Source organism: Amblyomma mixtum, chromosome 7 (genome assembly GCF_055824585.1).
Source record: "Amblyomma mixtum isolate Tamu chromosome 7, ASM5582458v1, whole genome shotgun sequence".
NCBI lineage: Eukaryota > Metazoa > Arthropoda > Arachnida > Ixodida > Ixodidae > Amblyomma > Amblyomma mixtum.
In genome coordinates this window covers 59,011,595-59,038,385 of record NC_143018.1, presented here as the reverse complement: position 1 = coordinate 59,038,385, position 26,791 = coordinate 59,011,595, and the positions used below count along the sequence as shown (strand labels likewise).

At 49.1% G+C, this 26,791-nt stretch overlaps 1 protein-coding gene and 1 long non-coding RNA gene across 12 annotated transcripts in view; one reads left to right on the top strand and one right to left on the bottom strand.

Annotated features, from left to right (window-relative positions):
• The window catches only part of LOC149336191 (uncharacterized), a 416,214-nt gene that overhangs the window by 230,991 nt on the left and 158,432 nt on the right, over positions 1-26,791 (top strand). The window lies entirely within an intron of this gene.
• The window catches only part of LOC149336195 (uncharacterized), a 78,292-nt gene that overhangs the window by 33,512 nt on the left and 17,989 nt on the right, over positions 1-26,791 (bottom strand). For 2 of the 6 annotated variants that reach the window (XR_016284190.1, XR_016284187.1), the window contains 5 exons: positions 23,975-25,062; positions 10,629-11,579; positions 8,138-8,718; positions 5,124-7,235; positions 155-2,058 (listed from right to left, as the gene is read on the bottom strand). This is a non-coding gene — a long non-coding RNA (uncharacterized LOC149336195). Of the gene's footprint in view, positions 1-154; positions 2,059-5,123; positions 7,236-8,137; positions 8,719-10,611; positions 11,580-23,974; positions 25,063-26,791 lie in introns of all 6 variants that reach the window. The other 4 variants (XR_016284192.1, XR_016284191.1, XR_016284188.1 and 1 more) reach the window with 4 other exon arrangements.

Here is a 26,791-nt window from a genome sequence, read left to right as displayed (position 1 = left end):
CCTATGCCCCGACTATTTCGAAACATATTGCTCGCTACTATCAAAATCCGCCCTTATTCATCCATGGCATACTCTTTTTTTTGTACATGGCTACGTAGCACATGCTAACTTCCACTTTAAGATCTTAAAGTAGCCACTTTTAGGCTGCACTTACTGTGTTATTTCTTCCGGGGTATTAGGCAGCGTCTTGTCCCCGCTTCAGGCAGCAGTCTTCGCCAACGAAGCAGCCACCTCTACTCCATGATGTTTGAGATGCTTACTTCGGGTCTTCTTGGCATTACGTGTTAAGAGTTTCGGCTCTTCTCACTGTGCCCTCAGTGCATACGTCTAGGAGGAGTCCCCACGGGTCTTTTGTCGAGTCACTCCTAATGAAGGCAGCCGCCGAGACAAGAATTCATATGTTGTCATCCGTGACTCTTCCTGGCGATCCCTGTCAGGTACCTGAATGCCAGCAATGGACGTCACCATCGCAGGTCTGTCCGTTCTGGTTCTCAGCGTTCTTGATTCTACGAATGCACTATGCTGCTGTTGCGCTGCAGTATCCTAGTGCTAATGGTTGTGGTTCTTCAGCATTAAGTGTTGCAATCCTTTGAAACTGTCGCGCCCATGCTTAGGGCGTGGCTAATCTGTGGTGTGTAGTCAGGGCGCTTCGGAGTTTTACTAAGCGCAGATGATATGCGATATCTACAGACAGTTTTATGGAGCGCTTAGTGGCAGTCGGTATGACAGCTATAATGACTGTTGCTGTTACTGAGCAGTTTTGAAGTCATGGCGTATAGAGCACAGCTTTGTCTACTCTTGTGTGGTTATGAGTGTACTTGTCACGGCAGCTGTAATTATGGATACTCTGATTGTGGAGGATGGGTGTATTGGTGCCTATCGACACGTTCTTGTCTGCTGGGTGTTGTGTCCTATTCTGCACAGGGTGTGGGAGTAGAGGGTGCCCGGAATGTCCCCTTGCAACCGCTGAAACCTGAATAGTGCCACTCAGCGAAGGTGTTGCAAAGCCGGAAATCACCGGTGTATGAAGAACTGCAGGAATGACGGCGTTCTTGATGCAGGAGTGGTGTTCGTAAGGCTGCTTTGGGCGCTTTCGATTATGGCTGATATACATGAAGTGTAGTCGTCATGGCAGCTGTAATCATTGCTGCTGTGATTGTGGAGGGTCGATGTACTGGCGGTTAGCACGTGTTTTCAGTCGGATGTTGTGTTCGGTTGTGCGTGTGGTGTGGGCGTACAGGGTACTGCACGAGCATGAAGAACAGCAAGAATGTCGTCTTCTTAAGCGATATTCGCCAGGCTTCCTGATTGAGGCCATGGCTGATATACGTAGAGGTAGTCCCGTGGTGTCTTCTTGAGTGCAGTCATTGGAGCTGAAATTATGGCTGCTGCTGTGATTGTGGAGGAGGGGTGCATCGGCACCTAGCCCATGGTGTTGTCTGCTGGGTGTTGTGTTCCCATTGTGAGCGTGTGTGTGTGTGTGGGCGGGAAAGGGGGGGGGGGTCCCAAAATTTTTGGGTTACAACTTTCAAGAAGAACAAGATTGGTGGCGCCGAAGTGCATGTGTAGCAATGACGGAGATCACCTATTCCCGATGAACAGCTGAATGCCTCTGTTCTGGGACGCAGCGGTGTTTTTGGAGATTTTTTGGTGTTTTGACAGGGCCTACGTGTGTGCTTAAGCGCAAATGGTCTCAATATGTGGTTTTTCGCGATAATCATGGCTTATTCAATTAGTGGCTGTGACTGAGCGGGTTGTGCACCTTCGTGTTTTGTTGTGTGAATTTTCTGCTGTGAGGTGTTCCGTCTCGTTGCGAGTAGTGCCCATGATTAGTGTTGCCAATACGGCGCACAGCATCCGCCAGAAGGAGCAGGACCGGTGCCACCCAAGCATATCTGTCCAAAAGGCTTGAGTGCGCCGATGCAGGAAGAACAGCTGGAGCGCCACCACGATCATCACGAAGGCCGCGGCTCCATGCCCTGACTGCGGAGCGTGAATTGTGCCACGAAAGCTCCAGAAATGCCATAGAGCCGGTGACAATGAGCCAGGTCCGGTTACCTGCAAGCATTTGGAGATTTGGGTTCAGGATCAAGAAATTCTCCCTCCTTACAGCATTAATTTTTTTTTCCTTCTGAACACTGCAACTCGTTTTGAGAAGATTCAGAAAGGTGTGTATCATTTTCTCCGCAAATGTGTGCCGGGTTTCCTTTTCCTGCATTCGAGCATTTGCGAAATATTTAAACTGGAAACAATGGCTCGAAGAAGTACGTAACGGCTGTCAGAGTGGTGCTTAGATAAGGACACCACCGCCTTCGGCACCTTTTGTGTAAAAAAGAGCACGTGGGCGAAAGAACAAATTTTCGCCTTAGCAGTTGTAAGAACACCACCCCACATTCTCGATTTTACACAGAGCACAGCCAATTTCATGGAGTAGAACAGGGTCAGGCCCAAGATCGCAACTTGAACAAAATGAAGCGCGCGTGCTCTTAGCAGCAACATCAATGGGAGCCATGGCTTGTTTCTTTATATTGACTTTCTGCGACTGAATTTCTCTAATGGGGGCCCGTTTGAGGAAGATAAAACAATATTTGCACCTTAAAATTCGCACTATGTGATGATGGGTCCATTTTCTGAAATTAGAGCCTACTAGAAAATCAACATTTCAGTTGTTTGCAGATATTTCATCCTGGAATCTTACTTGAGGCTGTCATGAGGATCCAGACTAAAGATCTTCAAACCACTGAAGCATCAATTTCCCAAAAAGCTCTGTTCTGAAATTGAACTTTTTGGGTTAGGTTAATGACAGAACCGGAAACTAACATAGCCGCAGCTAAAACATATGCTATTCTGGTCAAGACTGCCTCCTGAGCAGCAGGCGACAAGCAAGCCCCTACTTTGCTTCAGCCCGCATCGATCATCGACAAAATTTTTATCTCAAACTAAAATATTTCTTTTATGTATACCTTCTCCGCACTTCGGAAGTTTGAATCACTGATACTGGCAGTTAGTAGACATTGATATTTATGCTTTCAAAGCCGGTTGTCTAATCACTGCAAATATTCGTAGACTTTCATTGCATTCTGTTTATTGCGTTTTTGCAATTTCCGGTCGCAAGTCTTTCTGCTGACTTTTTCAGAGTTATTTTTTGATGCGTTGTGATTTGCCGCACCAAGCTCCAAAATTATCGACTGCTTGCTCATAAACATCATAATGCAATCTACTAATATTTGCAGTGGTCTCGGTCCGTAATGAAACAAAAAGAGAAAAGGCTCTTCCAGGTTATTTAGTGAAGGAAAAAATAACACTGCTGAAGGCTTGAGGATAAACATTTCGATACAGTGCAATGCACAGCGCCAGGGCATATGACAGACAACAGTGCCAAATGCGCACATTTCCAGTGTTTTTCCTTTCTAAGTCCCTACTCTGATTGCATTTCTTTAGGCAGAGGCTGCACATCAGAGATTTCCAGAGCGATTCTGGTGTGATTGAATGGTGATAACCAGCGGTTGTGGCACATCTTTTTCGGTGCGCTTTGAGAGAAAAAGTCATTAGTGGCTCTCAAAGCCAGGTATTTTGTGGCATTTCCAGTTAAGTTGCTAGGGCTACAGTCTCCGCTAAACCACGCCTTTACTGTAAACGCGTACTCTTGTATGACTGCCGCCACTTCACGTTATTTGGACAGATACGTAGGCCTACATCCACATCTACATCCGCTACATCTAGCGCCACCAACTCCAAAATCGAGCATCTTCAGTTGGTTTAGTCTTGCGCTCATAGTGCGAAATTAGCAGCGCCAAGAGACAATTGTGTGCTGGTTTTAAGGCATAAGACGATTTAAAGCCAGCTGGGCGGAAATTTGCACACCGCTGAGGGCCATCTACGCCATTAGTAGAAATGCGAGGTCTAAGCAAAGAGCTAACTTGGCTCGTTATCGCTGCTTTCCTTCCGTTGCTGTCTGCTAGGACTCTTCGCTACCTTGCGAGCTAGCAGACGATGGGCATGCGAATAAACTCAACGCTTGCAAAGAAAGGAAGCGGCTGACGACCGTAGATGTTTGGGCGCGCCTTTGTTCTAACGCATATTGGCAGTGGGGAAGAAACAAAAAACGATGAAGCGTCGCATTTGTTGCGCCCTCGTCGTTTTTCCTTCGTTTATTGATTGAGTGCTTTCCAAAAAATGCTATGCGCGTGCTGTCTTGAAATACGACACATATCTAACTACTTTCCTGCATTCGGATACCTTAAACGTACCACTGCCTTCTACATAGGCCAGGCAGCACAGAAAACTTTATTACCTCTAATTACAGATTTTTGAGTGACTTCTTTTTGTACATTATTTCTGACGGCGGGGCTCCTATTACGAGGAAAAGAACAGCAGTAGAGGAGGTCACCGGACGACAGGTGTCAGAAATTATGGTTCTTTGTTTTTGTTTTTATGGGGTTTAAAGTCCCAAAGCAACTAAGGCTATGAGAGACGCCGTAGTGGAGGGCTGCGGAAACTTCGACCATTTGGGGTTCTTTAACGTGCACGGACATCGCACAGTACACGGACCTCTAGAATTTCTCCTCCAAAGAAATTCAACCGCCGCGGCCGGTTGAATTTCTTTGGAGGAGAAATTCTAGAGTCCCGTGTACTGTGGCTTAACGCATCAAAGCGATTCAGGCTATCAGGGAGGCCGCAGTGGAGGACTCCGGCAATTTCGACCATGTGTGGTTAAACTTGCACTGACGTCGAACAGTACACGGGCCTGTAGCATTTCGCCTCCATCAAAATGCGACCGCCGCGGCCTTAATTGAATGCCTAGAATGTATTTGCGGCTATTTACAACGCACAATTTATCAGCGTTTCCCGCCCCAACTACTATTTTTATGCAAACTCCCTGCCACGGCGATGTTAGTGCGCGCTAAAGATCCTCAGGAGGACGAAAGTATTCCACAGCCCTCCACTACGTCAACTCCTTCCTTCTGTCTTCACTCACTCTCTCCTTTATCCCTTCCCTTACGCGCGGGTTCAGACGTACACCGAGAGGCGAGGCAGATACTGCACCATTTTCTTTCCTAAAAAACAAATTTCCCTGTAAGCCGCGAGCCCTAGAGCGGTAGGCCGGCTGTGTTTGGACTTACCTTGCTTTCTTTCCCGGTGGAATCACAAGCTGCGGACGCCTGATGGCACAAGGATAGTTGCATTCCACAGTGCACAACCTTTTCCTCGTGTTATTGGCTGTGCCCTCCAGTAGCGTAATCGCAGCATTGGTCTCCGTGGTGCTTGTGTCTGTAGTCTCGATGGCCAAAAACGTATGCAGCTTGTATAGCTGTGGTCGTTTTGTGAACAGGGGGTTTTAAGACCTCGGTATAAAGGTTGTTCCCTGCGGTGGCTTACGATGGGTAGCCGTTGTGTTCGTGATGCCTCTGTCTGTAGTCTTGATGTTTCGAATATATTGCTGTTGTTTTCGTAGTTTTATAATGTTCCGCGTGTCAGTGCTGAGGTGTCATTGCATCCCATCACTACCTGGTCCCAAATATCTCTACTCGTACGAATAATTCATCAGTTGGAGGCTTTTGTCTCTAGTGGAGGTGATTATCGAGGTTAGTGTGTTAATTAATTTGTTAAATGCTGTGGCTTCGGTGTCTCAAGTTTACCATACTTCTCTTGGAGGTTGTGGTGCATATAGGTGTGTTGGTGGATGTTGGACGCCACCTGTATGAGGAATAACAGCAGCGCCGCCCCGTGGCATTAATTGCCACCAGCATGAAGAACAGGAGGAGCACCATTGTGGGGTTGGCTCCCATGCCAGATGTCCCCGCTAGACTTCAACTATTTCCATGGGGCGTAATCGTTGCGGTGGTCGCCATACAGCAGTATAGTTTTAATGATTTCTTGATGTGTCCTGGCTTATCTATTATTGTGAGGTGCCCATGCTTAGTCATAGCAGAAAAGCCATACTGCGCTAGTTTGGGTTTCATTGTGCAAAGGCGACTTAGGCCAATGAGCGCCAAAACGATGTTTCATTAAGTCTGCTTGTTCTTGACATATTACAATAAATGGAATGAACTGCCTCACAAATGCTGCGTATTAAAGGGGAAATTCCAAGTGTATACAAAATATAAAACTAAGGCATTCCTGCATGGCTAGCTATATGCAAGTTTAAATCAAACAACAGGTAAACGAGCATTGCAAGGCATTGCCACGAGAAAGCGGACAGGGAGTTCCCTCCCACCGTGCATGGCTACGGTGCCCTCTTGTCTGTGGCAAGGTACCCTTTCAGCCAGAAACCGCGAAATAAAAACGCTGACTGCTCTTTCAGGAACAGGTGCTATTAACGCATTATATAACTTGGCAAGATGATGTAATAGTGTGATCACAATAGAAAAAGGCAAGAATGATCAGTAAAATCTTGCGAAGTGAACGCGACGATGCATTTCTCTTGGTCTTTCTCTTAATAAGGATATGAATAACTCAACGCGGGCCACTGCAGGGCTTTAGTTCGAGTGGTTGAGCTCTGAAACGTTAAGTACCCTGCGTATTATGTGTGAGATTGGCAGTATGAAACATAAATTTGCAGAATAGCTTTTGTGGTGGCAATCCTTCCCTTCAATTATAATTGCAATGTGAACTTGTGCGTCGGTGTTCTTGGTGCGATTGTTGCATTACACTTCCGTGGGTATCTTATAATCTTTCTGTTCTTGACATTTTTAACGTCAGGTGCTGTGATTGTTTTGGTGGTTGCGCAGCCTGTACTTGTAGCTGTTTGCTGAGGCCGCTGTTGTGTCTCGTGGGGATGTTTGACTGTTGTACTCTCGCTTGTTGTGTTATGAGGAGGTTGTGAATACGCATTTGATGAAACTTGTCACCTATTTTCCTCGAGTCCTCCGCTGAGTCATGGTTGTTTTTATGCTTGTTCTGCTTGTATTGCTGTGGACACAGTGTTTATGGTTGTGACGATTCAGTGTTTCCAGGTGTTGGGTCAGTTTTTCAGATGATCGCGTTTGTTTTGAGTGGCGGTATTGGCAGCGAGGCCGGAGGCCAACAGCGGCATGAAGAACAGCACGAATGCCGGCTAGGGGTACGGCCGAGAGTTACGCACTGCCGCCAACATGAAGAACAGGAGAAGTGTTGTTAAGGCCACCAGGCATCTGTCTCTCGGTGCTCTGGAGGTCGCAACAAACGGGCATGCATGGCTTGGCAAGGGTCCGTCCGCAGCTGAGTCTGCAGGCCACGCCGCAGGTGATCTAGAGCTGCAAAATCAAAGCGCCGCAGCATTGCCATACACTCTTATGTTGACCAGGCGCTCTGCTTCCCACCCAAAGTAGTGGGATTGACTCCCAGCAGCAGACGCGTTTTGATGCAGGCAAAGCGCAAAACGCGTTTTGTCCTGTGAGATGTCTGCGCGCGTCATACAAGCTCAGGTAGTTCAAATTAGGAGTCCAACCCTTCGGCCAGCCTTATAGCATCCGTGTGCAGCTCCAAGACGCTGAATGCCACATAGCGCTCATGGCAAATTAATCTCTTGGTTGCAGATGAGCAGAGTTTAGTGGGTTGAAGGATCGAGAAATATGAGCGCATAAATCAGGTGAACAATACGTCTGTGCCGAAATATGCTCAGCTTTAGAACGAAAGTTTGATTTCAGCCTTCTAGAGAGCAGGGCAAAAAAATGGCTTATCTAGAAGTTTCTTTTTTTTTTACGACGACTCAGCCTTTTATTTCCGCTGATTCCACTCGCATTGACAATGTTACGACACAATTTTAACTTGCCTGTTAACTTGCCTGATATTCTTACTAACAAACTTAAACTAGCTAACTTTTTCGCCAATACTTTCAATAGGTTGTTACTTAGAAAGATCTACAGCATATTGAGACATACTTATTTCAACGCTTTTTATTATCTCAGTGATCTTAGCTAGCATGTACCCAATACCTAAAGGCGATCGCATGTGTTGCGTGAATAATATTCATCACAAAAACCATCTTTCGCTGAACGCTGACATAGTAATAGTAAATTTGTCGCTATCAGTGAATTTTCATTACCGCTACCGACTCCAGGCGCGTAAAAGTGACAATCACCAGAACGTTTGCCGACAAAGTCGCAACCTTCTACTTCCTGCCTCTGCAATAATGTTGAACTCGTACTATGCTCACCGGTACTGCATCGTGCTGATTGCAGCCATTGGGTCCGTGGTTGAGATGTGGTCACCTGGAGCCGGCACACTTTATAGCTCCTTCGTTCACCACTGGACTTCCATGTCGTCTGCGACGCCTTGCTTCTGTTTGCAGTGTCCGTTCCTGGATGCATCCGACGTGTTTCCTGTGGCAGTGCACCGCTGTTTCCTGGTGGTGTCCCGCTGTTTTCGTGTTGTGGTCACCCGAGTGTGTACTGTGGTTGTGCTGCAAGGTTTCGCTGTATTGCTGCAGGCTTGTCTCCATTTGTGCTTGCTTTGGTTAGGACCATGCTGTCCAGCCGACGCTTTCAAGAGGAACTGGATTGATGTCGATGACATTAATGCTGGGCGAGCGACGGTTGGCCTCTACATGAGAAATAAAGGAAGCGCTGGATGGAACACTAGCTCCTCCTTGAAGCACACTGCCCAAAAAAAGCAGACGCTTCTAGAGCTGGCGAATCAGCCGTGACACGACACACGCACAAGTCCATGACGAGACTCTGGTCTCCAGTAAGAGGCAGCATCGCTTCTTCGCAAGGTATCAAGCTGGTGCTCCGAGTCCTGCAAAGAAGCGATAACCTGCAGATTAACGTGCACAGAAGCGCCGCTGGTCGTCATCTTCTAATATTAAAAATCACAACGCTTACTTCAGGCGTCGGGAACAGTACACTATGCCAGATAAATTTATTTCTGGCAAGTAATTTCCATTGACTGCTTTGCGAGTTAACCAAAGTTATTTATCGTGTAAAGTCTCGTACTATCTTGCGCAGTCTGTAGTAAATATACGAGCATTGATTTGTGGTATAACAATAGTGTGTCCCAACACTACTTCCTATCCGAAACCTGATAAAGGTTGATGAGGTTTATAACCCACTAATAATAATAGCGCTCGCAGCAGTGGCTTAAGGATGCATTAGGTCTGAAGAGCCTATGTCCGCCTGCAGTGACAGGATTGCATACAGACGATTTGCTAAGTCTCTGTGGGATGTCATTTCTTGAGGAAGAACAGCCAGGATTTGTTAACTAAACCAGAGTCCAATACGGCATACCTCGTGTCCTACAGTATTATTTTGGCATCAAGGTATTCGTGGGATGATGCGGAAAAAGCAAGAAATGCATGTGCGGCATTATTTAATAGATACCTAATGACTCTAACCACATAAGCTATTACGAAAATAATTCTAATCTGTCGCATACATCTGTATGCAATGCTCATTGCACGGTCAGCCATGCTATGCAATTTTCAGGAATTAATGCTTTACCAATTATCAAAGCTGGCTACCAAAAGGAAGCACGAGGAGAGCGCTCAATAATTACGTGAGTTCTTGGTTGTAGTGCATAGGAATCTCAATATCCATGCCAATAAAATCTCGGGCCTCATGTTCATGGCCCCAACAGCCCAGCACCAGGGTGAATATGGCCAACTCTTGCGCTCATAAAACCCGCTGCGCAGGAAGTACAGAAGGCGGGAAGCACTGGGCCACTAAGCTGGAAATGCCGCAGGAATTTGCGTTTAAACTGACGCCTAAAACAAAGATAAGGCAGTCTGTGAGTGTTCCAATTTCCAAGGGACTATGTTAATCGAAAAAGAGTTACAAGCTATAAAAGACCGCAAACACGAAATACAGGTGGCGCTACCAACGGCTCATTTCGTAAGTAAACTACGTGCGCCGACACAGATTGTCGGACGCGGAACCCAGAGGCTAAGCTGCTTCCCCTAGCCTCAAAACTGTGTGAACCTTTACTTTCACTCAGGACGTCACGAAGTAATCGACTGGCGACAAGAATAAATATAATTTTCTTGAAGATATGCGTCCTCTGCCACTGCAAAAACATCAACATGGTGAGATAGAGCCATACAAACAATTTTAACTGAGAACAGTAATTGGAAGCAGTTCTTATTGTACCTCTAAACCCAGCTGTCGCAAGAATGACGTATTAGCTGACGGCTCTTCCATCAAACACTATCAAGTGCACCGCCTCCATATCCTTGTGGAATGACTACCGCTGCATCATGTCAACACCCATACACTCACCCCTCAGGCACGTCAGCTAGATAGGAAAAAGTCATTTTTGGTTCCAGTCCCTGTCGCACCGCAAGGTTACTAATTGTTGAATAACCTTTACTGTTAGAGGACAACCTTACAGTAAATTGGCCTCGGATGAGAGACTTAAATCTCAGTAATTTACAGCGCAGCTCTACCTTGCAGGAATCTATTTAGCCTCTAGATTCCTAATAATCACTGTGGTATATGTATGCTACCATGAAGGAGACTAATACAAATGAATTTTTTCCGACTGTCAGCAGCTGAGGAAAACCGTCACTGCCCACCACAGGCACCCGATCCCACTCACTTTCAGAGGGTAATGTTTTGAATACCTCGAAAGCTGCCTTTTATTACATTAACTGCCACGTCGCAATAGGCAAGTAAGCAAGCGAGCACAGGAGCTCACCGGTTGCGTGTGAATACCTTTGTCTTCTCTAATCGCGTGGCGTGGTGGTGACAGAACAGGCCACAGCGATGACTGTTCGCCGTGAACCATGCTGTCTTCGTCGCCCTGGTTGCACTCGGGATACTGATGTGCCACATGTCGCCGTTGTGCCCCGAGTTAGGTGCAGCCCTTGTAACGGTGGTACAGACGTCGTTCCAGGTGACTTCTCAATGGCTGTGATGTAATGGCGCTGCTCGGAGCTGCAGTGCGGTCAAACTGGGAAATTCGCATACGTCGCTAAAGGCGACACCTTTGATGCATCAAGCTTGTGCTGACATACTAACAGTCCCGTAGTGCTTAGTTCTGACGGGGTATGAGTGCGGTTATACGTGCAGCGGTGGTTTCGCCGACGGGTGTCGCTGTGTTGTCACTGGTGCTACCACTGCTCACGGTGGTGGTAGTGTAAGTCGTCGTGACATGTGCATATTTTCGTCACTGTCTGTCATGAACAGCTTCTCCTTGTGATCATAGCTATGGGGCATTTTAGTGCTTGGTTAGTGCATTTGGTGGAAAAGGCAGAATGATCTGTTGCGCATTGGTCATATGGTTATGTGCCGCTTGTTGTGGTCATTTTGTAAATATTTGCTGTTCTGTGTCGTGGATTCTGTGGGGCTGTGTGCTTAGGTGCAGCTGTTTCAATGCGTGTAATGACGCAAGCATGAGGAACAAGAGCAGCGCCGCCACACGGATTGTCCGAAAGACGCATATTACCGTTCGCATGAAGGACAGAGGGAATGCCGCTGTATTTCCCAAGGAAAAGTCTGTTGATGCGGGGTGCAGTGTTGGAGCGACACTGGGGTCATTTTCTGCCTCGAATTCTGAGGAAGCGTTCGCAGTGGACTTCACAGGCGCCCATTGGTCCAGCGCACGGAGGCCACAGCAGATTTCATCGCCAACAGACTCCTCAGGAGTGCTTTGTACTCGCCCGCCTGTAAAAAAAAAATTAGGTGTGGTTCAACTACTCTTGAACCTGGTTAAAGAGCAAAAGCTTTGGTATACCAGGAAACTATAAGCGGCTTGGAGTCTGCAACAATGAGTGCGTTCCGAACACTGGATAGGCAACATGCCTTCCCTGCCACCCTGCCAGGTGGCAGTTAATGGTTGATCGCGAGAGTTTGCTCTCTAAATTACGGCTACGGTGTATTGCTGCAGTGCCACGTGCCTGCCACAACACTGTCAGCGCTAACACATGGAGCCCACATCACTCTCTCACTCCCCCCTCCCACGTACCTGTAAGCGCGATTCAGGCGTCCACTACCGACCCCGGGAGCCAGTTCCTTTCCTTACAATCGTCAGAGCATGTTAACGCCAACGCCAATGAGCAGAATGAGCACAATGAACGCAGGCGGCCTATGGCTTCAGTGCCGCGTTACTGCCACAGCGTCGGCAGTGCCAACGCATGCAGCTAGCGCACATCTGTCACTACCGCTACATAGCTTAAAGCGCGACTAAGGTGTCCACTGTCACAGGGGGCCAGTTACGCGCCTTTCTTTTACTTTCAAAGCTCCGCTCTTCTCGGTTTCGTAGCTTAAAGGCCGATCTCAAGGGGCTAATTATGTGCCTTTACTTTGCTTTAGATGCTCGCTCTTCATTGGTTTCGTAGCTTAAGGCCTCACTATGGTCTCGACTGTCCCAGGGTTCCAGTTATGCACATTTACTTTGCTCTCGTTGAAGGTCAAATGAAGGTCATATTCCTGCGTTCTGCGACCTTGGCTTTACATAGCAGAATGGAACTTTCGCTTCAAGAATAATATCGCACACTTTCACGGTGATCTATGCTATCGCGGGAACATGAGTTTTTCGACGCCCTAGCACTCTTTAAGAGAGGCGAATATTCCTTCAGCTAAAAAACGCACGAATACTATCTTCGAGCACCTGTCTAATCAGGCATAGTAGCCAACTTTCGTACAGCCAACAGGTAAAACATTAACGGCATTTTATTATGTAGGCATTCACCATAAGGATAACCATCCTATTCAATGGTGTAAACATAATGTACAGCGCGCAAAACGAAGACAGGGGAAGAAACACGCAAACAAAAAAGTGCGTGTTTGCGTGTTTCTTCCCCTGTATTCTTTTTTTGCGCTGTACATTATGTTGAACGTTCACCAACTCGCCCAGTTTTCGGTTCTGCTTCGGTGTAACTTACAACAAACCATGCCAAGGCACGTCGGATGTCCTTGAAAAGCAAACCAGAGTGTGTTAGGTAAGCGTACAGCGCCGATATTCATAGCGCATGACTACCTTTTTCCATGCATTTTTCTCGTAAAATTCAAATGGCGACACAACAACGTGACCTTGGTGTGGAACATCAAGCATGGAAATTTTCCGCCATTGCACATCTTCTCTGTTGAAAGGGAATGTCACCTCTAGAACAGGCAGGAAACCCCCAATCGGTACAACACAAGGTGAAAAATCAGCATCGATTTAGTATTGAATAGCGCTTCAACCACTTTTAAGTGTACCTATAGTGGAGCAATTGCCGGCATAATCCGCAAGGCTAATCCCACCTGTAGCCTGCAACAGCTCCTTCAAGATACCCCCGAGATTTTTATCTCGTTTTAGAATCCACAGGCTGCCGTGTATCCACAGGAAGGATACACCGCAGATGGGCTGATCGGGCGTCTACGTTTACGGATGAACACTGGCTTTCACGGTCTTGGAAATAGCTTCTTGAGACCCGTTCGACCAAAAGGCGCTTTGTTATGGCGGAAATGCTATAAGCTTTCAGCTAACGCTTTAGAAATCGGCGAGCAGCATGTGAACTCACCGTGCCGCACACAAAATATCCAGTGAAATCCGAAGCTGCGTCAGGAGAATTGTATCTAGATTCTTAACTTTCTTTTGCGTGCTTTTTGCGGGAAGCGCAGGCGCTTTGGGTTGTCAGTTGTGTGCATATAATCTGTGTTTTTTCAAACGGAGTGTCTAGCGTTCCGTCTAGACGGAACATTTGCTGGTGCTGAAGTTCCGTCCAGACGGAATATTTACTGCAGCTAGAGTTCCGTCCATACAATAGACAGTTTTAGTTTCACGTACGTAGAAGCTTCACGTAAGTAGAGCGCTTACTGGTCACCAGTGCGCATGCGCAGAACGTGAAGTGTCTGCGTGGGTCGCACGGACGTAGTACGTGAGATTCGGATCTTTGCGTGGCGGTCTTCATGTTGCTTGCGTACGTGGCGTTGGCAAGATACCGGCGCCCTGCCCGCCCGCTTCGCAGCGATAACAGCTTCGTCGCTAATCCCTTGACGTGGTATCGTGCTGTAAACTGCTGTATTTGCCTTCAGTTGGTCCATTCTTGCCCTCGCATGAAGTTTTAGGTGAGAACTAGCTTTTGTTTTCCACATAGAAATCCGTTTCAGCAGCTCCTAAGCCTGACTAAGAAGCGTCTGTGGTCGTCATAGCAACGAGTGTGCCGACGGTCTCGCGAGACCACGCGAAGCTCAAAACCTCGCGGGATATCGCGAGACCTTCGGCACAGTCAGCGGGAAAAGCAAAACTATAGTGTACTAGATTCTAGTACACTACAGCAAAACGGTGCACGTTTTGACTCCATACGCACACGTCGTCAACATGAGTGGGACACCAGCGCGCCTTCGCTTCTCGAAAAGCAATGATTTAAATATGCCGCGGGACGTAAACGAATGCAATCCCTTTGAAGATAACATGCAACATACAGTTCGGTGGAATGAAATCGCTCAACGTTTGTCAGAAGAAAGGGGGAAAGTATTTAGCTCCCTCATTGTGGCTTGGCCTGGCTCCGCTCCAAGCAGCTCGACTAAACAAAATTAGTTTTCTTTATCTGTACGAGATGGCGCGGCACAACATGCTAGCGCATTTTTTAGGCTCCATGGCAGATCTACACAGTTTGCGTCCTGTACGTGTAGCCATGGAGGAAAAAAAACTAAGGAGGGAGCATGACGTCACGCGGCCAGCGTTCGCTAGCCGAGTGTTTTGAAGTCGTTTTCTCCCTCAGTTTTTCGCTCTCCGAGCCGGTCCTTTATGTTTTGATTCCGGTATGTTTTAGTGCGCGCGTATGCGCGACCCGCGGCGCGGGCGTCTACAGCAAGGAAGTTGATCTACAGTTAGTCTGCCGCGCTAATCGGCGTATGCGCGCGCGCAGCGGGGCTAGACTTTACCGCACGCTATCACGTGGTGCGATCACGGGGGGGGGGGGGGGGGGACACACTCTCTTTTTTTTTTGCTATATCTTTACTTGTTAAGACGAGGCTTCAAGGTTGTCGCCGGATGGGTGATTTCTACTCACATAAAGCATTTCTTTGCCTCTGGAATAACCAGTTGACAAAGCTGTACCCAGATGTTCTCTCTACGCATGTATACGGCACCAATATTTCTGCCCGCGTGCTGCGTTCAGTTACATCCTCAAAGGCATAACTTCCGTGCACGCATGCAGGGTCAGGAAAATGACACTGTTAGAAGCAGAGTGCAGAAACTCTTCGCGAAGTAATGTGAAGGCCTGTCGCTGTTTGTGCTGCAAGATGACGTAGCGCGAAAAAGGCTAAGACGTACACAAACGGTCAACAAGCATTATGCAAACGCACCAACAAACCCAAGCCAAAACTCGTTCTATTGCCATTTCTCACTGACTGCTTGGAGAATAAAATTATGCAGCAGAATATCCTGTCACACAATAGGCGGAACAGGATTGCCACTTTTTAAATTAAACATGCAAAAGTCTGCAAGCAAACTGGTTTCCTAATCCCTAACGCCAGCTTTAATTCCGTCTTGACATAACTATTGTGGCAGATAATGCTGGACGGAACTGTATGGTGTCAGATGCAGTTCTGTCTGGACGGAACCCCATCGCTACATGCAGTTCCGTCTGGACGGAACTTTAGTGCAAATTGCAGTTCCGTCTAGACGGAACTCTAGCGCAGATTGTAGTTCCGTCTGGAAGGAACTCTAGCCACAGCCTTTTTCAAATAAACTTTCAGTTGTTAGTAGCGCTTGTCCTTGTCTTCCTTCTCTATTCTTGTTCCTAGTCGCAGCGCTGGTGAAATTTTGAGGAGGTAACTCAGTCATCGGTACATTCAAGTAGAAAAAAGGGAGCGTGCATTCAAAATCTCATGACTTAATCTGGTGTTAAATGTGCATAAAAGCAGTGTGTTAGTTTTTCAATCTAACATGCCTTTATATATATCGTTACAATATCGCACGGACATTATACCGCAGGTGGAATCCTTGCGGTATCTAGGCGTAATATATGACGGTAGTATGGACTGGCGGCCCCACATCAAGAGTATCGTTGAGAAAGGAGAGCGTGCGCTGGGTCGGCTGCTTCGAATAAGCAATAGGAGATTTGGCATGCGTCGGGACACGCTCCTACTCCTTTACAAAGCCTATGTCAGACCCATTCTGGAATTTGGCTGCATACTCTTTTCTGGGTCCGCCAAATACAAGCTCCGTCCGTTGCTGCTGTTAGAAAGGCGTGCCCTGCGCCTCTGCCTCGGCCTCCCTCAGTCAGTTTCCAGCGCAGTTCTGTACCTGGAGGCTCGTATTCCCGACCTTAACTCTCGTTTTCAGCTATTAACTGTCAGGACTTTCTTACGGGCATTTGAGTCTGCTTCTGGTGTGGCTACACCTATTTTTGTTTCCCACCCGGCTCTCTTTTTTAGTCATCATTGGCCAAGGTTTCGCCTCCCTCAGGTCGTTTTTACTCAAAACCTTTTATCGGTCATTGGTGTAGATCTCAGTTCTGTGTGTAGAGTAGGTTCTGCAACGTCCCCTGTGGATATTGCTTTTGATTATATTTTCCCACCCAATTCAAAGCATCTACCGTCCAGGACCCTACTTAGTCTCCTCTCAGAACACCTTGACTCTTTCCCCCACCACAGCGTGATTGCTACAGATGCGTCCGGGGCTGGCGAGAACGCAGCCGTTGGCATTTTTTCTGAGGATCTCTCTTGGAGTTATTCACTTCGAGTCCCGGACTACACTCCCATATTTCTAGCGGAGTTTATGGCTCTTGGGCTGGCTGCTTTAAAGATTCCCCCCAGTGTCTCCCAAGTGATATTCCTGTCAGATTGCCTCTCTGTGTTGTTGGCGCTGGATTCTAAACGGGACGATCTATTGAGCCGCTCATTGAAGTATTTCATTCCTGGATGGGTGAAAGAGGTGCGCTTCGTTTGGATCCCAGGTCACTGCGGTATTTCTCAAAACGATGCAGCAGACTTTTTAGCAAAATCTGCTCTCAATGCACCGGTCGCCTGTAGCGTCCCTAATCTGATCCTTTTCGGAATGTCTCGCTTTCAGCGCTTTCAGCATATTACCACTATGTGCAACGATCCCTTGCTGTCTACTATTGACTACCACCATCTCATGTACCCATGGAAGGTTCGTGCTTGTAAATCCCGGCAGTGTGAGGTTGCAATGACACTCCTGCGGTGCAGAATTCCCAGCTTAAATCTTTATTTATGCAGATGCGGGTTCAGTCCCTCAAACCTTTGTGCGACTTGCGGAGAGGTGGAAACACTGGAGCATTTCCTACTCTATTGCCGGAGGTTTGCACTTCAGAGAAGGACGTATCTCGAAATTCCAATTTCTCGAATGGGACTCACTTTGTCGGTTCCGCTTCTTCTGTCCTTCGGTGCTAGCGCCAGAGGTTTTGCATTGCATCAAGTTTGCGATTTCCTCCACAATTACATAATTGCTACCGGCAGGTTCCCTTGCTAATGGTACCCAAAATGTCCGCATTGCAAAATCCTTCAGAATTTTTCTAGTATTCAGTTCTCTAATCTTTATGCCGTTTTTTTTTTCATTCATTTCTTCCCGTAATTTCTTTTTATCCATAATTCCATCTTTAATTCCTCGCAATACGTACCCAAAGTTAATCATTAGCTTGGCCCCTCAAGGTAATCCATTAGCTTGGTACCAATTTGCCTTGTTTGGGCTCTCCTCACTGAACCCTGGCCAATCCCCCGTCGTGGGTATGTGCCATGCCACCAAGGCAACAACAACAACAACAGCAGGACCCGTCCTTGCCCGCTCTAACCGGCCTTCACAAACAGTCATCTCTTGCCAATAAAGGCCGTTACATCACTACCCCCATGCCTGCCAACGCCAACCAGCCAGCCAGCTCTTCACCGGCACCCGTCGCTTGCCATGGGGCGCTCCGCCAGCGCGACCCTGCCGTCTTCAGCGGCACGGACGATCACGATGTGGAAGACTGGTTGTCCTCTTACGACAGGGTGAGCGAACATAACCGTTGGGACGACACTATGAAACTTACCAATGTAATCTTCTACCTAACCGGCGTTGCCCACCTTTGGTACCAGAAGCACGAATCGGACTTTACCACCTGGACCGCATTTAAAACCAGCTTCTCCGACATCTTCGGCCGTCCTGCAGTACGCAAACTTCGCGCCGAGCAGCGTCTTCGCGTTCGCGCACAGCAGAGTGGTGAATCATACACCAGCTACATAGAAGATGTCGTCAATCTCTGCAAGCGCGTCAATGCGTCCATGGCGGAGGCCGATAAAGTTAAACACATTCTGAAAGGAATCGAAGATGACGCTTTCAATATGCTTGTGGGCAAAAACGTCACATCTGTCACCGAAATCTTCGACCACTGCCAAAGCTACGATGAGCTCCGCCGACAGCGCGTTTTCACTCGGCAGCCCTCTGCACAGACAGACACAGTAACTAGCCTCAGCATGACGACAGAGGACAGCTCGCTACTGCTCCAGATCAAGCAGTTTGTCCGTGAGGAGGTTGCGCGGCAGCTGTCGCTTCTTCCGACTGTTTCGGGTCCATCTACCCTGACTCCGACACTTCAGCACGTGATCCGGGAGCAAGTGTCCGAAGCCCTGCCACCGGTTTCCTCCCAGCCTCCCGTCGCTGCGCCACTTACCTACGCCGAAGCAGTCAGGCGTCCCCGCCCAGACACGTTAGTTTCCTACCAGCGTCCACCGCAGTCGACACCATTTCGTCCTGCCCGGCCACCACCGCAACGTTTCCGTCCATGGCGGACACCGGACAACCTACCCATCTGTTATGCCTGCGGCATTCCTGGCCACATGATGCGTCACTGCCGCCGCCATGTTTTGTCCCCTGCTGCCGATACCGACCCTCGCGGTTACGCCTACGGCCCTCCCCAGCATTTTGATCGCACTTCGCCTTCTGAGACCACTGGTTCCTCCGGTCACAGCCCCTCTATTCGCCGCCGCTCTCCATCTCCGCGTCGCCGCTCGGTTTCCCCGATGCGCCGTCGTCCCTCTTCCCCTTCGGAAAACTAGTGCCCGCAGTTCCGGAGGCAAGAACTGCGTGCTCGTCGCCAAGCTCAAGACCTCGACTTTCTCCGGCCAATTTGATCACCGTTTCTGTGGAGGGCACCGATGCTTTTGCGCTTGTTGACACCGGTGCTGCTGTATCTGTACTCAGTGCAAAATTATGCCGCCAGTTACGAAAAGTGATGACTCCGCTATCTGGTTTTATGCTTCGCGCCGCTAATTCGCAAATTATCGCGCCTTTGGGGGCCTGTACAGCCCGAGTTGCTATTCAGGACGTTGTGTACATTGTTGAATTCATCGTCTTCGCATCGCCGTCTCACGACGTCATCTTAGGCTGGGACTTTCTCTCCCAACATGAAGCTGTCATCGACTGCACTCGTTCCGAAGTCACCCTTCTTCCCTTCGGCGACGCCTCTGTAAACGCTTCCATTAATCCGTGCTCCAAGTTGACTGTTGCTGATGACGTCGTGATCCCGCCGTGCTCTGCTGTCCTCGTCTCTGTTCATTGCGACTCTGCATCCAACGGCCCTGTGATCTTCATCCCGTCCGACTCCTTCGCTTCTCGTCACTGTCTACCCCTGCCATTCGCCGTGCTTACCGTCTCAGCCGGCTGCAGCGCCATGCCCCTGACGAATCCATTCATGTGCCCCTCTACTCTTCTTCGCGGTGAATGCCTGGGACGTGTCCAGCCTTTCGCCTCCGTCGTCGCCTGGGACCCTTATGAGGATGACCCCTGCCGCATGCAAGTGTCTTCACTTACTTCTTCCCCACCGTCTCCTGATTCCGCTCCCGAAGCCGTCTTTGCGCGCCCAATCGACGCGAATCTTTCGCCACCAGAGAAAACCCAGCTTGCGGCCCTGCTAGATAAGTTTCGGTCCTCGTTTGACTTCTCCAACCACCGTTTGGGCCGCACCTCAGCTGTTACCCATCGGATCGACACTGGTGCCCACTCGCCGTTGCGCCAACGCCCATATCGCGTCTCGGCCACCGAACGCCAGGTTATCGACGCCCAGGTAAATGACATGCTGCAACGTGGCGTCATACAGCCATCGCACAGTCCTTGGGCTTCCCCCGTCGTCCTTGTCACCAAGAAAGATGGCTCTATACGCTTTTGCGTTGACTACCGGCGCCTGAACAAAATCACCCGCAAAGACGTCTATCCGCTGCCTCGCATTGATGACGCGCTTGACTGCTTGCAGTGAGCTGAATTCTTTTCTTCTTTAGATCTACGTTCGGGTTATTGGCAAGTCCCGATGGCCGACGCTGACCGCTCCAAGACAGCCTTTGTGACGCCTGACGGGCTGTATGAATTCAACGTGATGCCCTTCGGACTATGCAATGCCCCTGCCACTTTTGAGCGGATGATGGACACAATACTGCGCGGCCTGAAATGGAAAATATGCTTATGTTACTTGGACGATATCGTTGTTTTCTCCCCAGATTTCCAGACGCACCTCGTTCGCCTGGAGCAAGTTTTGAGATGCCTCGCGACAGCCGGGCTTCAACTCAATTTAAAGAAATGTCGCTTCGCCGCTCGCCAGCTGACTATTTTGGGCCACGTCGTGTCGAAACAGGGTGTCCTTCCTGACCCAGCAAAGCTTCGTGCTGTCTCTGAGTTCCCAAAGCCCTCTACAATGAAGGAACTTCGCAGTTTTATCGGCTTATGTTCTTACTTCCGACGCTTTATCCGAAATTTCGCTTCTATCATCGCGCCTCTGACTGCCCTTCTTCGTGGCAGTAGCGACCTATCAAGCTGGAGTCCTGCCTGTGACGAAGCGTTCATCACGTTGCGCCGTCTACTTACCTCTCCGCCCATACTGCGCCACTTTGACCCTGCTTCTCCAACTGAAATCCACACAGATGCCAGTGGCGTTGGTATCGGTGCTGTTCTTGCTCAACGCAAACCGGGGTATGCGGAGTATGTTGTTGCATACGCGAGCCGCACCCTGACGAAGGCAGAGCAAAACTACTCAGTCACCGAAAAAGAGTGCTTGGCGATCGTTTGGGCGATCGGGAAATTTCGGCCTTACGTATACGGCCGGCCTTTCGAGGTCGTCACGGACCACCATGCCCTATGTTGGCTGTCCTCCCTAAAAGACCCAAATGGCCGCCTCGCCCGATGGGCCTTACGCCTTCAAGAGTACGATATTCGTGTCATCTATCGCTCTGGAAGGAAGCATAACGACGCCGACGCTTTGTCTCGTTCACCTCTAGCCAATGAAAGTGCCTCTCCTCCCGCCATCGACTGCGCCTCCTTGTCATTGGACGATATGCTCAACGAGCAGTCTAAGGACCCTTGGATCACTTCTCTTGTACGCTATCTTTCAGACCGTTCTGCCGTGTCGGTACCGCGCGCACTCCGCCGTCAGGCTGCCCACTTCACTATTCATGATGGGATTTTGTACCGCCGAAATTATCTCTCTGATGGCCGCAAGTGGCTCCTCGTGATCCCTGGACATTTACGCTCACAAATATGCGCAGCCTTTCATAGCGACCCGCAAGCTGGTCACGGCGGTGCTTTCAAGACCTACAACCGGCTTCGCCTCCGCTATTACTGGCGCGGCATGTATAACTACGTTCGAAAATTCGTCCGTTCCTGCCCCGATTGCCAGCGCCGCAAGCCGGGTCATCACCATTCGACCGGCCCTATGCAGCCTTTGCCGTGCCCATCCAGGCCATTTGACCGAGTTGGCATTGACCTGTATGGACCACTTCCCTACACTGCTGCAGGAAACCGCTGGGTCATCGTCGCTGTTGACCACCTAACCCGGTACGCCGAAACAGCTGCCCTCCCAGCTGCTACGGCGCGGGATGTTGCAGCCTTCCTTTTGCACCATTTCATACTTCGGCACGGAGCCCCGCGTGAACTGTTGAGCGACCGTGGGCGGGTGTTCCTGTCAGACGTCGTTTCATCTCTTCTGCAGCAATGCAACATTACTCGCCGCACCACTACTGCCTATCATCCGCAGACAAACGGCTTGACAGAACGTTTCAATCGAACGCTAGGTGACATGTTGTCAATGTACGTGGCGGCAGACCATTCTAACTGGGACGTCATCCTCCCCTTCGTCACATATGCCTACAACACCGCTACGCAGAGCACTACTGGTTTCTCACCATTCTTCCTTCTATACGGCCGTGAACCATCCTCGCCGCTCGACACTATTCTTCCGTACCATCCTGATTCGTCGGAAACCACAACCGTATCTGAAGCCTCCCGCCACGCTGAAGAGTGCCGCCAGCTCGCCCGGTCATTCACGTCCGACGACCAAGGGCGCCACAAATACCGCTTCGACCACTCCCATGGCACAGACACTTTTCAGCCGCAATCCCTTGTTTGGCTCCGTGTGCCTTCTGCTGCACCAGGTCTCTCTACCAAATTGCTGCCAAACTACCACGGACCCTACCGTGTCCTTGAGCGCACTTCTCCCGTCGATTACGTCGTTGAGCCCGTGACGCCATCATCCGATCTCCGACGACGTGGGCGTGAGACCGTCCACATTTCGCGTTTGAAGCCATACTACGACCCCTGCGTCCTGTTGACCCCCTAAATCGCCAGGATGGCTCTTTTTCCCCCGGGGCCAAATGTAAAGAGGAAGATGCTTAGCAGACGGAGCAACAGAACCGATGCGCGGCGCGAGGCGAGAAGACGACGATCGGCAGCCGAAGCAGCAGGACCCGTCCTTGCCCGCTCTAACCGGCCTTCACAAACAGTCATCTCTTGCCAGTAAAGGCCGTTACACATGCTCTTCTTTGGAGACATAGACGTACTTTACACAGGATTTCATTTTGCATTTCACCAACGATCCTAAATATGCTCTGGGGAAGGAGTCAAGAAAATAATTCGGTAGTAGTTTTCCCGCTACACATGGTAATTCCTTCATGAAATTTTCCTGAAGCAGCAAGAGGTTATATTAACCGCCTTTATAATTTCACGTCATAAAACATCATTTCTTTGATGCTACCTAATGTGCACCACCACAAGCACAATGGGTGCAACAATTCCTTCATAATTTTAGTCGCCACCTGTTAATTCGCTTTTATCAGAAAGAACAAACTGAATAAAGAACAAACTGAATAGCTTCGCTTTCTTCGTGCAAGTAAATGCTTAAGGTCACCAAGTGGGAAACAGGGAAATTGGTTTTTGAGGAAAGGAAATGGACCAGTATTTCTCTAACGTATCTCGGACACCGAAAGCACACCGTAAAGGAAGGGAGGAAGGTGGGAGTGAAAGATGAACTTTAGAGGCGCCGTAGTGGAGGTCTCAGGAAAAATTTCGACCACCCAATATCATTAACCCGCACTGACATTTCACAGCACACAGGCGCTTTTTGCGTTTCGGCTCCATCGAAACACAGCCGCACGGTCGGGGTCGAACCCGGATACTGCGGCTCGGTAGACTAGCGTAACGACTGAGCCAACGCGGCGGGTGACTGCCAAGTGCAATTTTCCATTCTTGACCATGTTAAACTCGCTTCCAGGCACCCGTTTCATCCAGTCTCCTAGAATCCCTTTGCTCAAACATTGCTTAAACATGCTCTGCAAAGCGCGAAGGCACTGCTTAACGCGTTCCTGGGCAAGAATCTTGTGCCTCGGTGTAACTCAGGTAAGCTCGCGGGTTAGTTCGGAGGAGCGCCGCGCAAGGTGCAGCCAATGGGAAGAAGCTCAGGTAATTTCGAAGGAGTGTCGCGCCAGCTGTAATAATCACTTTGAGGATGACCTTTCATAAATATAGGAAAGCAACATCCCATGCGGAGATAAACAGTTGCGCTAGTTACTGCACCACAGCACTATGCCATCTATTGCGGCATCCGATCAGTCCACCTGTTAAACGGCAACACACTTGCGCTGTGCACTGCACACTGTAGTCAAACTGCCAACTGGGGCGCGAAAAGATCACATTAGCTTGAACCTCGATCAGAGTGTCATCATCTCATCATCATCAGCCTGCCTATGCCCACGGATACGCCAACCAGGCTAAAGACATACTTAAGCACGTGTGCTCGGTTTACCTTCGTTAAAACCATACTCCCTTATTCTCCACATGTTAGAAATCAGTAGGTTGCGAGTAAGCTCACCGTGTTGCACGAGAGTCTCTTGCGAGGGCGAATCCCACACTGTGGTGCAACATTGACGGAGCAGCAATGACGGAAATGCTGGCAAGCAGTGCACAATGCCCACGAAGCACACCCTCGCAATCCATGAGCTTCCTTCCAGCCTTTGCGTCGCAGGTGCAACGTCCTGTGGGATTAAGTCCTGTCCTGCTTGTGAAGTTGGTAGTCGTCTTCATAAAGTAGAGGCTCATCTCTCTTACTGTCAGGTGATATAATCAAGATGAACAGATGTCCGCGGGTTCCTCACTGATCAGGTTTTCATGTTGTCTCTTACTGTCAGGTGATATAATCAAGATGACCAGAGGTCTGCCGGCTCTTTCTGATCAGGTTTTCATGTTGTGAAGAAGCGCATCTGTTGTAGCTGGTGATAGTGTCCGTGTTGAGGGCGCCATTTTCTAAAAATGGTTGCACAGGTGTCGGGTAATGTTGGCGCGGTGGTGCCTCCAGGCGGATCGCTTTATGTAGTATATGTTTCTGCTGCCCATTTGCTTTGGCCGCTGTTTTGTGCTGCCATGGCTGCCGAGGTCGCAATGACCATGTTGATCTGCTTGTAGTGACCGCTGCATGACCGCAGTCGTCTCGGGGTTCTCTGTGTTGTGTGGACTGTGGTCACGCATTCGATCAAATCTGTCACGTATTTTCGTGCTGTGTTCGCTGTCCTTTTGTGTTTGTTGTGCTTGTGGGCGGCCCGGATGTTCGCGCTCTGCTTGTTGTTGCAGTGTGATCTGAGGCGTGAGAAAGTTGTAGGGTTCCAGTGTTTCTGTTGCTGGCGCTTGTTGCGGTGTTTGGGAAATGTTAATGGCTGTGCGGCGGAGGCTTCCGGCATGATGAACAGCGGCAGCGCTGCCGAGGGAGTGGTTCGAAGGCACCGCCACCATGAAGAACAGGAGGAGTGCCGCTGTGGACGCCATCTTACAGGCCCCTTGGCTCTTGGTCATCCCTTGGGACACATTGAGCAAAGGCCGAGGCTTGCTTCAAGGGTGCGTGCCGACAGCTGCGTATGCAGGCCACGACAGAGATCACCACGGGCAGGTTGACAGCGGAATGAAGGCCTGCAAAAAAAAAACATCGCACTCCTTTAAAATTGAGATGTCTGCTTGCCTCAACCTTACAATGCATTAACTACAGAAAGACGGCAGAATGCTGTGTCGTGTCTTCATTGCTCAGTCGAGGTTTGTTGCGCTGTATACATGGTAACAAACCAATCAGCTCGCTTAAGTTGCGACATCCTGATAGCCTACCATAACGACCGGGGCCTCCAATTTTTTGAAGTATTGCTGCGGCATGCAATACCTCGGTGAATAATATTAAGAGCTGCTGCACAGTAAATGAACGAGTGGCTCCTAATTCTTTTCTAATAGGCAAGCACGTTATTATTGTATTTGGTTCTGAATTCCACTAGCAATCATAAATGCAGACGCATTCTGGCCTTGCTCCTCTGACTGTACTGCCGCAGTCTTGGAATCTAACGTGAATGGTTTGTTATATGCTTTCTTACTTCATATCATGAACAAGTCTTCACAGAAATGGCCCACAAGAAGCGAAATAATTTCTTTACACTTAAGGGGCAGCTTCTTGTTTAGGTGCTTATGTTGAACCTAGTGATTAGAACCACGAGCAGCACTCCGAACCAGCGGGTGACTGCGCGTGATTAAAGACGAAAATACACCTAATATTTGATTTTTTTTACACACCAACAGTGCACTGATTCTTTGGCATGAGACTTTTGGGATATGTGGCCCAGTGCACTTTAAATATCTAAGCACACACACGCACCCAAAGTTACATGCGTCAACAATGCAGTGTTCAGTTCACTATCCGTCTTGTATAGAGCGTTAACATGGACTCTAATGAATTCACCGTTGTTCCATATTCCATTTTTAGAAAGTTCCAGTGCTGAGCTTTCACGACTGCAGTCTATGAATCGCGAGTCACACGCAGCCTGCCTCTACATGATGAAGTCATCACTAAGGCGCTCGAGTTCAAGGTCGCGATTTTGTCGCGACTGAAGTGGTCGTCGTTAGTGGCCTTTGAAAAGCGTTCCAATCGCAGCGCGTCTTTTCTACTGGCGACGCAGCGGGCCGCCTTGTCGAAGCAAACGACTACCGGGAACGCAGTGCCTGTACTCTGGAATTTGCTCGCCGCTGTGGCGGATTGACGCCAGATAGCAGCACACAGAATATACAAGGCCGGCGCGTAACGTGACGTGGCTAAGTGTCCTAACAACGAGGAAGCTTCTTGCTAGCTCTCGACGACTGCCGGGTTGTATATTACGCGCTCCTACAACCTCGTGTTCAGCTCTGTTGCCGACAAATAAGTGTACACTGGATATCTGGATAACTCCTGCCTTGCGGTTTCGGCAATGAATATCGCACAGCAAGTAGAGTGGTCTGCAGTTAAGCCTATCTCGGCTCACGTTCACTGCTCCTCAACGTCAAGCGACACACAAAGGAACAGTATCCCTTGCACATTGGATGTGACCTCGGTAGTGATATGCGGAGTTGATGAAATGGCACATAAGTTTCTGCAGCGACCGTGCTGTATTAACTCGCAGTTGGTGTGTCCAGATTTCCTGGCACAGAGTACCTCGAGACACTTTCTCAACGTCCTCATACGAACCTCACGCTGTAAAACAACCCCATAAATCTGCAGTTAAGACACAGCGCTACTAACAGCGTCAGCGTCCCATGCGTTTATGTCCAAAAAAAACATCAGTTAGCATGAAAGACAGAGCGGTCGGAATGGGCGCAACTATGCACGGCGAAACCACGGAGCAAAGAA